Here is a 13,059-nt window from a genome sequence, read left to right as displayed (position 1 = left end):
GGGATCATCTCTAAAACTGGTCCACTTGGTGTGGTATTACCCATAAGCTCCTTATTATGTGGAAAAAGCAATGAATAAATAAACTTTTGAGCTTTAACAATTGCTTTAAAGTTATCACAAAGTTGATTTTCCCTGTTAGATTTTCTTGTGATAACCAGAGGAGATGGCCACTTTCTAGCAGGAATAGGATTCAAGATGCCAATTTGTTCTAATCTGTTAAGTTAAGAAGCAATTTCCAGAATGAGATTTTCACTCTGCAGCGGAGTGCGCGCTGATATGAAACTTCCTGGCAGATTAAAACTGTGTGCCCGACCGAGACTCGAACTCGGGACCTTTGCCTTTCGCGGGCAAGTGCTCTACCATCTCCGCAGTATCCTTTCTTTCAGGAGTGCTAGTTCTGCTAGGTTCGCAGGAGAACTTCTGTAAAGTTTGGAAGGTAGGAGACGAGGTACTGGCAGAAGTAAAGCTGTGAGGACCGGGCGTGAGTCGTGCTTCGGTAGCTCAGATGGTAGAGCACTTGCCCGCGAATGCAAAGGTCCCGAGTTCGAGTCTCGGTCGGGCACACAGTTTTAATCTGCCAGGAAGTTTCATATCAGCGCACACTCCGCTGCAGAGTGAAAATCTCATTCTGGAAACATCCCACAGGCTGTGGCTAAGCCATGTCTCTGCAGTATCCCTTCTTTCAGGAGTGCTAGTTCTGCTAGGTTCGCAGGAGAACTTCTGTAAAATTTTGAAGGTAGGTGACGAGATACTGGCAGAAGTAAAGCTGTGAGGACCGGTCGCGAGTCGTGCTTCGGTAGCTCAGATGGTAGAGCACTTGCCCGCGAAAGGCAAAGGTCCCGAGTTCGAGTCTCGGTCGAGCACACAGTTTTAATCTGCCGGGAAGTTTCAAGAAGCAATTTCTTTGAAAATGGTATGAGGCACCAAATGTGCATGGTAAAACTTTGGTTGAGCATTGTCTTTGAGCTTGATGTGTGCTTAAAAATTCCTTGCATGTCCATATTTTTCACATGATGAAAGCTGGCATGGGAAACTTTTGTACCAGCATCATGCACATTGTCCTGAATATTTTAATTCAAACTAATCAAATGCCAAACATGTTGGGCATCAAGCATGATTAAACTCATATGAGTGGCACTGATGCAGTCATATTTTAATATTTTGCTTGCAAAGTACACATCCCGAGAACTGCTTGCAAAGCACAAATCCCAAGAACAGGAATATTTTAGCCATTGTATGTTGAGAGGCGCAGATTTGATTAGTCATTGTGATTGAGACACCAGTATCGAACTGAAATATTAGAGACTGATTGCAAATCTGTAAAGATATGAAGAGTTTGCTGTCTGTTCTCCAAATATAGCGGTCAGTTCTGACTTTCAGAAGACTGCTTTTATCTGTTTTGTGAGAGACAGAGCCTTTTGTTGCTTGTCCATGTGAGGAGAACTGATTTCAATAAGCCAAGTTTTGCACTGTGCACGTTGCTTTGTGATTCATCCACTTGTGTCTATGGTCCTTGTGAGTATAGCCAGGAGCAGATAAAGATTCAGAATATGAGACAATATTACTCTCCCTTTCAAAATATTCACCTTCAAAATTCCTAACGCCTTCTTAATAGGGTAGGCCTTGCAGCTGTATTTGAGGGAACAGTTTTATACACAAAGTAAAAATATGCACTCCAACCCAAGAAAAATAGAAAAGAACGTTGTGAGTCACCTGTGATTTTGTAAGCTGAGAAGTGCTACTAAGCTGCAAAGTGCTACTCAAGCTGTATGCAGTACTTCATCGTTCCTCTTTGTTTTCATCAAAAGAGTGGAAGGGTGGAGTGGCACCTGGCCGCTGGCATTCTGTGCTTGTCATATTTGCTTGCTGTCTTCCACTAGTCTGGTAGTGCTTACTAGAAAAGTTTGAATTTGTTGGCTCTAGAACTGAATAAGTGGAATAAGTGGAATGAGTGGTTGCTCTCCAGAAGTTGCTATTGCACACAAAATTTAAGTCACTCAAGAGCAGATATAACAGATTTAGGAACACTGTAAGAATAATGATAAAATGAAGAAATCTGGACACTTTCCACTGCTCACTGTATCTATAAAAGGAGATTTCAATGAGTTCCGCTGACACCGGAAGAAGCATTGAATAGTTCAGCATGTGGATATGTCGGATCTTCTTCTGTAGATCCAAGTAGTCAACAATCACAAACTGGTCACCAGAATTGTCTGTCCTGCCTGTTGGTGTAACAAGGTGGATAAACGCTAGAATACATCAAACACTATTGAATGATTAAAATATAAATGTATTTTTTACAATACATACAGTAAGTATTAAGTATACAAAACTTGGTATCCTTGAGTCTCTCTGCTGTCTCTCTCTGTTCCACAAGTTCTGGTTTACAATATTCATTAGCAGTTGGAGTAGGTATAGCATCATGCTAAGTTCATAATGTCTCATTGCAACTCCTCTGCAAGCTCAGCATGATATTGAAGTGGAGCTCTGGAGTGCAACAGCTTTGAAAACACATGGACCCCAATCACAGTTGTGGCCTGTGATGTGATGAATTCAGTGTCCTTTTGTGGAATGTGTAGTGGCACCCGGAAGTGTATGGTGAAGCCTTTGTAGCAGAGGCTCATGACAGCCAATTTAAATGTCTAATGTCTCTTCTGCAGAGATGTGAGCTGTAAGTGACATGCCACATGCAATCAATAAAGAAACAGTTGTGACCACAGGTATACTTGGTGGTGGGGGGATTCCTCTCGTTATGAATCCTGTCATCGTACTTCCTACACTTAGCTAACATTTTCTGCAACTGATATAGTTAGGCAGTTATGTGCTAACTCAAGGTGTTAATAACTGCTTCCTTTGAGAATTCCCTGAATTATGTAATCTGACCTGTGAGTGCATTTGCATTCAAGAGACACATACTTAAATCTTATGTTTCTGATCATCTATCCATAGTGGGGGAACTATCTTCAGGGAATTTTGCACTGGGAGGTGGGGGTGGAGGGGAAGGGGGTGGGGGGATGGTAGATGGCAGGCAATGACATGAAGTTGGCGGAGTGTAGCATGTCATTGTTTTACATTTAGTTCGTCATTGCTGAAAGCCAAGAGTTTTCATTGGTCAGTTGCTGAAGTGTTTTGCAGACTGGTCTTTTTGATCCAGTGTTGTAAGGCATCCCTGCTTGCTTTTCTGTTCCCTACTCTGCTCCAGATGCCTATAGATTATTCAACTATTAGGGACGTTAAAAAAGAAACGAACAGGAGGCATAATTACAGAAACCAGTATCTGTATGTTAGAAGTATTGATCCTGGCTGTTGAGACACTTATCCCACTGTGACACAAGGTGGTGAATGGCTGTCTCATAAAATTCCTGGGGCTGTGATGGGAACCACTCCTGCATGTACAGCTGGATGTCGTCGTCCAAACGAGTGCAGGAAAGGTTATGCTGACGTTCTTCTTTGACCAAGATGGCCCCCTTCTGATTAACTTCCTGCAGCACAGGACAACAGTGAATGCCCAGCATTACTCACACACCTTGACCACTCTTCACCAAGTGATCAAATCAAAACGACCAGGCAGTCTCATCCATGGGGTCACTCTGCTCCACAACAATGCAAAGTCTCACTGGCCAACACAGTCGCAGCTCTCGTGCAGAAATTCAAATGGGAGGTTCTCTGCCACACTCCATACAGTCCAGGCCTTTCTCCCTGTGATTAAGCCATTTTTGGTCCCCTTAAAGAGGCTCTGAGGGGCATATGATTAACCTCAAATGACTACGTCCAGCTTTACGTGTAGAACTGGTTCACATTGCAGCCCCGGAAATTTTATGAGACAGCCATTCACCGCCTTGTGTCATAGAGGGACGAGTGTCTCAACAGCCAGGGTCAATACTTGTAACATACAGGTACAGGTTTCTTTAATGATGCCTCTGGCTCGTTTCTTTTTGAATGCCCCTTATATCTATCTTGCCCTAACAGCCTCCTTTATTCTTCAGTATGAGTACTGTGGTGCATGTTGCTCACCAGTTTCGTCATTTCACTCAGCAACACTCTTTAGTGTGGATTTTTTGAAAGGTTAGGTGCATATCCAGAAGTCTTGGAACAGGTCACAGACCATTGCAGTTTTAGCATTTATGGGTCCTAACTTCTTGTTTAGTTTTTTCTGATGTCATGATAAATGCTTTGTACACTACCTATGCTCCTGTTCTGAGGAGTGTACTTTTGTACAACAAAGTAGAATGGCATTGGCTGCTTCTTCCAGATCACATCAAGAGAACCTAGAAGCATTATGTTAACGGGCCTTTCTTGGGCCTTTGAGAATGTAGAATAAGTTATATTTTCTCAGTGTAGATCTTATATTGTTGTAATACAGTTCCGTGCCATCCACAAAAGATCATCGCGTTGCCTCTTACAAATCTTAATGCAAAAGACTCTTCACCTAATGTGGTGTTAACTAACTTTTATTGTAATTTTTAATTCTGTGGGAATTCTACTACAAGGGCTAGAAACCTATACCTGTTTTTTTCTGCAGTGTAGAGTCGACCATTAGAGCTCACCACTCCTCCTCCTTATATAAGGAGGCTCATTCTTATTCTGAGCAACATGTGCATGGAAAAGCATACAGTTTAAGGAACTTTCTAAGTTGTGTGTGTGGAAGACACACTTAAGGCATCTCAATTTAATAGTAGTGCTGAAAGGCCTGGGGTTCAGTGTGTCAAAAATTATATATAAAATTAGGATACTGTTTCCACATATTGGACATGTTGAAAAGCATTTCTGTTGTATAAATGGGTGTTTCAAAGTCTTCGCAACAAACGTCTAGGAGTGATAGATCATGTCGTGGAGAACAAGTTTTGTTAGAGACTAAATGTTCGCCAATGCTTCCCAACGACACTAAGTATAATTTAAGACTGCTTATGCCTCAGAGAGGTGGCAGGGTGTGGGCACTCTGTGGCATTTGTGTGCAATGTGTGTTGCCTATCATCCAGTCCTCTGCTCTGTGTGAAACATGGGAGGCCACACAAAATATCTTCCTCCATTTTGTATTGTTTTCTTGTCAAAAGTAAATCAGTTTACTGGGGTAGGTTGTATACTGCACACCTGGTCAGTAGACTGCTAGCTCGGTGAAGTCTCGTCATCCCATGGCCAGCAAATACTATTGGATGCCTTGTGTCACTGGGAAGTGTCAGTGAACATTTTGTCTCTAACAAAAGCTGTTCCCCACGATGTGCTGTATCACCTATAAATGTTTGTCACAAAGATGTTGAAAGATCCTACATCACCTTAAAAGAAAAATTAAGAATTAGTAGTGTTACACTACGACAGACACATTGAACCCAAGTGAACCCTAGGACTTTTTTTCTGTCATTTATCCCTTCCTTCGCCTCTGGCAGTGTTTGTTTGTTATGAAAAACACGCAAGTTGCACCTTGTTCCCTAGTCCAACTTAAATGTAGGTCATGCTGTAACTAATCGGATAAGTCAGTTCAAAGGTAAGATAAATGCAATGGTGTACAACCAATAGGACCATGTTTAGCAAAGCACTGTGGTGTTCAAACCAACTTTCAGGTTGATGACAGTTTTAATTTTTAAGATGGTTTAAAACTCAGTTACTCACAATGCTTCAGAATTTGTTAACTCACTTCTGCTTTTTGTAGATGTAGGTGCATCATTATCACAGTGTTGTCTGCTAACTAGAGTCTGCAGTGATCAGAAATCAGTCAATACCAATTGATGTCATTCAACTTCAGTCAGCTCAGCAACATTCATCAGCCACAGCACCAAGAGTCTTCTTAAGGTGCTTGTCTAGTACAGGTATTTGCAGTTTTATGCAGCTGCATTGACTTGCACAGAAAATAAATTTTTACTAATATGGTTATATGAAATCACATTAAACACATCAGTCATTTATCTGGACTAATATAATCATACTGTGTTCATTTCAGTTAGTTTACAAGCATGAGTTGATCGCACCTGAGTGTTAATTTTACATTTAACAAACGTTTTCACACTCATATTGTTCCAAACATGATTTAATACCTGTCACCATAATAAAACCATCCAATCCCCCCCCCCATTTCTCTGTCACTCAATTCAGGAACCTACCAATGGTTGTACCAACAGTGCAGTCTTGAATATGGTTTCTTTACTGCATCGCAGAGCTTTCCAAACATTATCACCTAAAGGTATCGACAAAGTGAGATGGTTCTTTAGTTAAGACAGTGGACTTGTATTCAGGAGGGGACAGTGTTTCAAATTCTCATACAGCCATCCAGATTTAGGTTTACCTTACTCATTGAAGGCAAATGTTGGGATGATTCCTTTGAAGAGGACCTGGCCAATTCCCTTCACAGTCTTTGAGACTTTGCTCCCATCTCTAAGATATCATGGACACTGAGGTCATTAAACACTAACTTTCCTTTCATCTTATCTAAGACACACAAACCTAAAATGAAAATTTATACATTTATAGTTAATATTGATTCTTTACAGATACTGATGTGTTTCAGACTAATACACCCACACCCATGGCACAACATACAAATTTTGTATAGCCACAGTGACTTCAATAACATTCTGTACCCAGTTGCATTGTATCAGAATAGCACTGGACATAATTTTGGATTCTGTCCTGGCAAATTATTTTCGTATGAAGCTAAAATTTATTGGTACTGATAGCTACAAAGAAGTTAATGGCCAATTAATTACTGATTTTAGTATACAAGGGATGACCAAAAAAGCTCTTGTAATCCATATGTTTATGGCTATTTTTCAATGTAGTCCCCTTTCAGAGCCACACATTTTTGCCACTGGTGCTGGTCCATTATCCCTCCTTGTAGAACATTTCTTCCTGCATGCCAAGGCCTACAGTGCAGCCATGACATCATCATCTGATCAAAAGTGGGTTCCAGCTAGTTGTTTGTTGACCTTAGTTAGAGGGTGCCATATCAGGTGAATAAGGTGGGTCCTGAAGCAGTTCAAAGCCACAGGACTCATTGATGGCAAACATTGCAATGACAGGTGTGTGTACAGACACATTGCCCTGATGAAACAGCACTCATTTTGTCGACATCCCGACGCATTTCACTTTGATGTTCTCCCTCAAATGTATTATAGTTGAGCAGCATAATATGCTCTGCTCATTGTTTCACCTTTCTGAGGTATTCAGCTGGGATAACATCCCTCAAACAACAGAGACCGCCATCTTGCCAGCTGAGGTGACTGACTTGAACTTTTTGGGTTAGACGAGGAGATGTGTTTCCACTGTTTTGATTGAAATTTGGGTACAGATTGAAAGTGGTGAACCCATGCTTCATTCATTGTCAGAAAACACAGGACCTGACACAAAACGGGTCAGGTTTTCGGTGGACATAATGTGTCTCTGGCATGTGTTTTCTGCTGTCAACATTCTTGGGACCCATTGACATGAGACCTCATGCATGAAGTACAGCTCTTATGATGTGTCCAATGTGTTCCTGAGATATGTCCACTTGCTCAGCAATATAAGTGTTCTGTCATACACCGGTCTGCCATGATAATATCCTGAATTGCAGTGACGTTTTCCTCTGTACTAGTTGTTACCGGTCTTTCACTGCGAGGTGTATCTTAGACAGAGGTGTTGTCTTGCCTGAATTCAGCCATCCACTTATTCATAGTGGATTAGGAAGGGGAAGCCTCCCCTAATGTTTCCATCATGTCATTGTGGATCTCCTGTCCACCCTTGCCGTTTTTCAGCACTGTTTTATGACTGCATGCTTGCTCTCTCTACCCATTTTTCAACAGTGTACACCTTAGACAATGAAAAATTTTGTGTGGAACCTAGCAGAGGAATATACTATCAGTTGCTAAACTGACATTCAGCTGGATTTCATGGGTGAGCCAAGAACTGTTCAGTCACTCCTCATATACGATCGATTGGTGACATGTCCAGCAGATGGATGGCTAAAGATGAGTAGTATTTATATGGTAGTGAAGTCCCTGCAATCTTGTTGCATCTTCAGAGTCTTTGGACTACCATTTCATTCAATCACTCCCTCCCCCCCCCCCCCTCCATCCCCCTCCATCAATCATTTGATCCAATTCTAACTCTGTAATTTGCTTGTATACAATCTTTTTAATTCATGAATCATGAGAACTTCTGCTGTTCTGTTAGTTTGCTGATAGCAGTATGCTACTTGTGTCAGTATCCATTTTCTCATTTTTAGTATAAAGGGTACTAAGGACTCAAAACATGTTAATTTATGCTGAACTAAAATCTCCTGCACATTTTTTCGTTCTTCCAAGTATAATTCCATGTTTCATGGTATTGTAATTTTAATATCTTTGTGTATTATGTGATAAAATGACACAGAAAACCTGATGCAGAAGGATTTTATATGTGCCATATAGTGAGGACAGTAAAGTTTTATTACAAAAACATTCCTTACGGAGAAATTTTAATTCTCCATTTGTAGTTGCCATCTCAGGTTAAAGCATTTTCTAGCAAATCTTTGTTACTTGCATTGTATGTGATGGTACTGTAACTGTCTATATTTTGTTTCATGTGTCATGGCACGGGGTGAAAGTCTGGAGACAACAATCCCACAGTTCTAACGAGATTTTATGGTAATGTTTGTAAAATCTGCTTGAAAACAAATTATGAGAGCTATTCTATGTGCAAACTGATACCACCACAAATTCATCAAGTTGAACCTGAAATACTTTAATAGTGAAGTGTACATGCCACCAGTGTGTTACACACACTGCAGAATTCAAGGTAAACAGTGTTTTACCAATGCAGAACACACAATCACATCTCTAAAATGAGAAATAATGGTACAAAACGTCAAATATGATAAACTGTTGGTTTATACCGGAAGCAGAAGTGTAATGTAATGTACTAGAATGGGAAAAACAGTACACACCTAAACTATGAACTCATAACCCACATGCAAATGTAAATATCTTTAACGAAAAATGCTGTTCGCCAGAAGACCAAATAAAGAGAGGAAATTAAGCCGTAAACTGTGCTTAGAATCCAGTGGTGATTACTAACAGTGATCAACTGCAGTCTCACATTATATGTGATTTTAGGCATGTACCAACACAATTCTTATATAAGGAAACTGGCTTGGCACACATAGCTAATGCACTGGAATATCAAATGGAACCAATTTCTGTGTCTGAATGTACTAAATGTGGAAATAATGCTAAAAATCTATAAAGCTTGATAACCACTTTGTACTGAACACAGTTACTGATCACATACATTCTAATGTTATACACACAATATAACACCTAAAACAACTTCAGAGCCTAAGATCAAATTACCATTCAGTGGAATCAGGCCAGTGCAAGCTACTTTATGTGTACAAGACAAAAACAAAAGGAACAACAGTCCATTACCTACCAAACATTTCTGGGGAGAAGGAATGTACTAATATTAAAGTGACAGTCACAGAATAGACCTGTGCAAAAACTACAAGGGAAATTAGGACTTCATACCAGATACAAGTATAGTAAAATCTTGTGTTCATCCAAAAGAGGTTGTAAGAAATTCTGGAAACTTGATGAGAAGTTTCAGTGCATGTGATACTCTGGCTGTGATTTGGGAGGGAGGGGAGGGGGAATGGTGTCAGGTGACACCAAAAAAGCTCTAGAACTAAAGATGAGGCATGTGGTTGAACTACAGGAACCAATAATTGCTGTAAGTCACAAAATGAAAGTCATTGTTAATCCTATGTGAATCATTTAAATACGACAATAAATAGTGGAAGCTCCATCTCACTGAAACCCCTATTGTTGCAAAATATGCCTTTGACAGAAGAGTTGCTATGAACTTTGACATAGTGGCTAACCAGAAACCATTTCTCACCAGATGGTTCCTACCTAAACAAAAGTGGCAAGAAACATATTTGCAATAGTGTGGCCTTACTAAAATCTGTGGACAAAAATACAAAATGAAAAATTGGAAAAAACAGCTACTTATGAGCAACAGAATCACAGTAAACAAGCCAGAAGTTAAAAAGTGTAATAGTGGTTATGCTGTTCAAACAACAATAGGCCAATGGGTCAAAAAATCACTGAGGGGAAATGGACTCACTTTGAGGTCCCAAACTAGCCAGGTAACAACTCGAATGCAGCTCTCCTAACAAGAAGAATTGTGAATATGGAAAGTGCTCATCTACAAGCCAAGTGAGCCTCTAGCCTGTCCTATCTGTAAAACGAACAAAGAAACATCTGGGAGATGAGCTTGCACCCAAGGATGTCCAACAGTGCCAGCACAACAGCTCTGAAGTCAGTATTTATGGAATACAGTAGAATTTAAACTCAAGGTCAGTGACACAGTACATATGACTCCAAACCTCTCTAGTAAGCTCAATACAAAACTCAAAATTTACTTTCAGAATAAAAACAACCTTGGTTGTGAAATTATTTAATGTCGATGACATGTTTCGCCCTTTTGAGGCATCATTAGATTGTCTGTAAAAACAAGAAACCAATCAGATTTTAACAGAGGAAGGGGCATGGTCCTATCTTGCACGACTACCCAGGTAAAATGAACTGTAAGTAATAGAAACTTACGTAATAGTAGGTGGATATAAAACCCATCTGTCATATAACCATATAAAATAGAAAATGGATGCAACAGTAACTGGATATATAATTCATCCATCATGAAACCACACAAAATGTAAGGTGGACCCAGTTAAAAGAAAAGAAAGCCACTAGTATATCATCATGAAGGTACAGAAAAGTGGCGGACAGATTTCTTTGACACATTGCATGTTACCTTCACCAGCTGACACTGCCATAGTAATATAAAATAGGACCACACTTACGAAAATAAAGGCATTATAAGCTACATGGACCACAATGTCTTTTTGGTGTGCACACAAAATTTACTGTCACAATGTGCTGTCCTTACCCATTAAAATTGAAGACTTAAACATTTTGTTAACCAGTGAGCCAAGCGATATCTCAGTATGTGTCCTGCGGAGCATTGGCTCTGCATCAACATAATGAAGTTAATTTCACATTCAGATTTCAAATTCTGTAAGCACTACTCCAGAATCAGTAACACACATGGTGGGGCATCCATCCTTACAAAACAGCATATTGAATCTGACACAATACCTACCCTAAAAGAAATAAGAAAAGACAATATCTTTGAAAGTGCAACCATAAAATTTGCAAACCTGAATCTCATTGTAGCAACAGTTTACCGTCCACCCTGAAGTAATCTTAATGATTTCCTGCATAAACTGGACTTGTTTTTAAGAAATGCAAACATGATGTAATTATGTGTTTCATGACTTTAAAATTGACTTTCTCACCCAAAATAGAACAAGAACTTGGTTACTCAAAGTATAAAAAAAAATTTCCGCCGAAATTTAGAGAATACTCATAAGTTGTGCATCCAAAGTCATGACTCCTCTAAACTGCTCAAATTCTATAAAAAGCTGTAAATGTATCCTAACAGGGGTCATAAGACAGGTTACAAGGATGCATGATGATGAGTATATTGACAAAGCCGACAACAAAGTAAAAGCAATGTGAAATATAAAAAGGGAAAGAGGGGTAACAAAGCAATGCACATAAACATAAAAATTAAACACAACAATGAAATGATAACTAATCTTGACTCTGTTGTGACCACTTTCAACAAATTCTTTACAAGCATAGCGAAAGAATTGGTTAAAAATAACCCAAACACTAAATGTCAATCAGTAAACCAGAAAATTCATTTGTGCAAAGAGTCAATATTCATTATAACAGTCACTAAAGATGACGATGTAAAAACAAATCCTTTGCAGTTTCCATTGGTGGTATTACAGCAACTATCATGAAGAAGTGTGCTCATACTGTTGCTGAAACACTTACTCACCTCTGCGACTATTCTTTCCCAGCTGGTACTTTTCCAGTGTCACTGAAAATCTGAAAAGTAATTCTTGTTTTCAAAAGAGATGGAAAAAAAAGAGCAATTATGGACGTATCACAGTTTCATCATACTTCCCTAAAGTATTTTAGAACAGCATGCACAAAAGTTGATGGACTTTATTGACAAGAAAGGTATGCCGAGTGTATTTCAACATGAGTTTAATTACAATAAATCTACAGAAACAGTTGTATATATATATAACTGCATTAAAATAATAATATATCTTCCATATACAGAACAACCCACTATGGGCGTGTTTCTAGATCTGCCGAAGGCTTTTCCCAAAATGGATTTAGGATATTGCTGATAAAAATTGACAGTATGTTAGACACAGAAAAACAACTCAATTCAGTAAATGAAATTCAACTTGAGCTTAAATGTAGATGCTCACAGAACCAATATATTTGCACGTGATACAACTGTACTTCTCAAAATGGACAACATAGTGCTGTTAAGAAAGCTGTGAACTTGGCTATGGAACAGTTCAGTAACTGGGCAATAAACAACAGACTAACCATCAGCACCAAAAGGACAGTTCATGAATATTCACACGATACAAAACACAAACCCCTCTCAATAACTTTTAACAGTAAATAACCAACCAATAAAAAATCACTGAATTTAAATTTCTGGGTCTATGGTTACAAGGTAAACTGAAATATAATATTGATCAACTAAAAGCTAAAATATGTAGCATTGAGTGTGCTGTAAGCATATACTAGTCATAAAACAGTAAAAAGTGCATACCATATACATGTATAGGTAATTCTCCATCTGTCCTTAGTACTTTTAGAATCCAGAAGAGTGTCATCAGGATCATTAATGGAAGCAAAGCTACATACTCTTGCAAACCAATTTTCAGAAAACTAGAGGGCCTAACACTACATTGCTTATAAATTCTCTGGACTGTAAAGTTCTTTAAAAAACCTCTTGGTGCTCAACTAGATGCAGACTTAAGAAAAACATTGAAATTTACGAACATTACACTAGAATAAATTCAAACTGGGGTGTGTTACATGTTAATACACAGCTTTATCAAAATGGAGCATTCCATATGGGCCTCTAGCTGCTCAATAAGCTCCCCACAAGTATAAATGCTACTGAAGGCGATACATGTTTCTGTAAAGCAATGAAATTTTATTTACAATA

The 13,059-nt window shown here is 39.1% G+C and overlaps 1 protein-coding gene across 4 annotated transcripts in view; it reads left to right on the top strand.

Moving 5' to 3' along the window:
• The window catches only part of LOC124555648 (inner nuclear membrane protein Man1), a 337,416-nt gene that overhangs the window by 312,120 nt on the left and 12,237 nt on the right, over positions 1 to 13,059 (top strand). Inside the window, exon 11 of one of the 4 annotated variants that reach the window (XR_006968574.1) lies at positions 5,648 to 5,804. The exons of 2 other annotated variants lie outside the window; for them this stretch is intronic. The gene's annotated coding sequence lies outside the window, so the exon portion shown is untranslated. The remainder of the gene's footprint in view (positions 1 to 5,647; positions 5,805 to 13,059) is intronic. One more of the 4 variants, XR_006968575.1, reaches the window with a different exon arrangement.

The sequence above is a fragment of the Schistocerca americana genome, chromosome X (genome assembly GCF_021461395.2).
Source record: "Schistocerca americana isolate TAMUIC-IGC-003095 chromosome X, iqSchAmer2.1, whole genome shotgun sequence".
In the NCBI taxonomy this organism is placed as follows: domain Eukaryota; kingdom Metazoa; phylum Arthropoda; class Insecta; order Orthoptera; family Acrididae; genus Schistocerca; species Schistocerca americana.
Note: the sequence above shows the minus strand (reverse complement) of the source record. Positions and strands in the feature narration are given on the sequence as shown.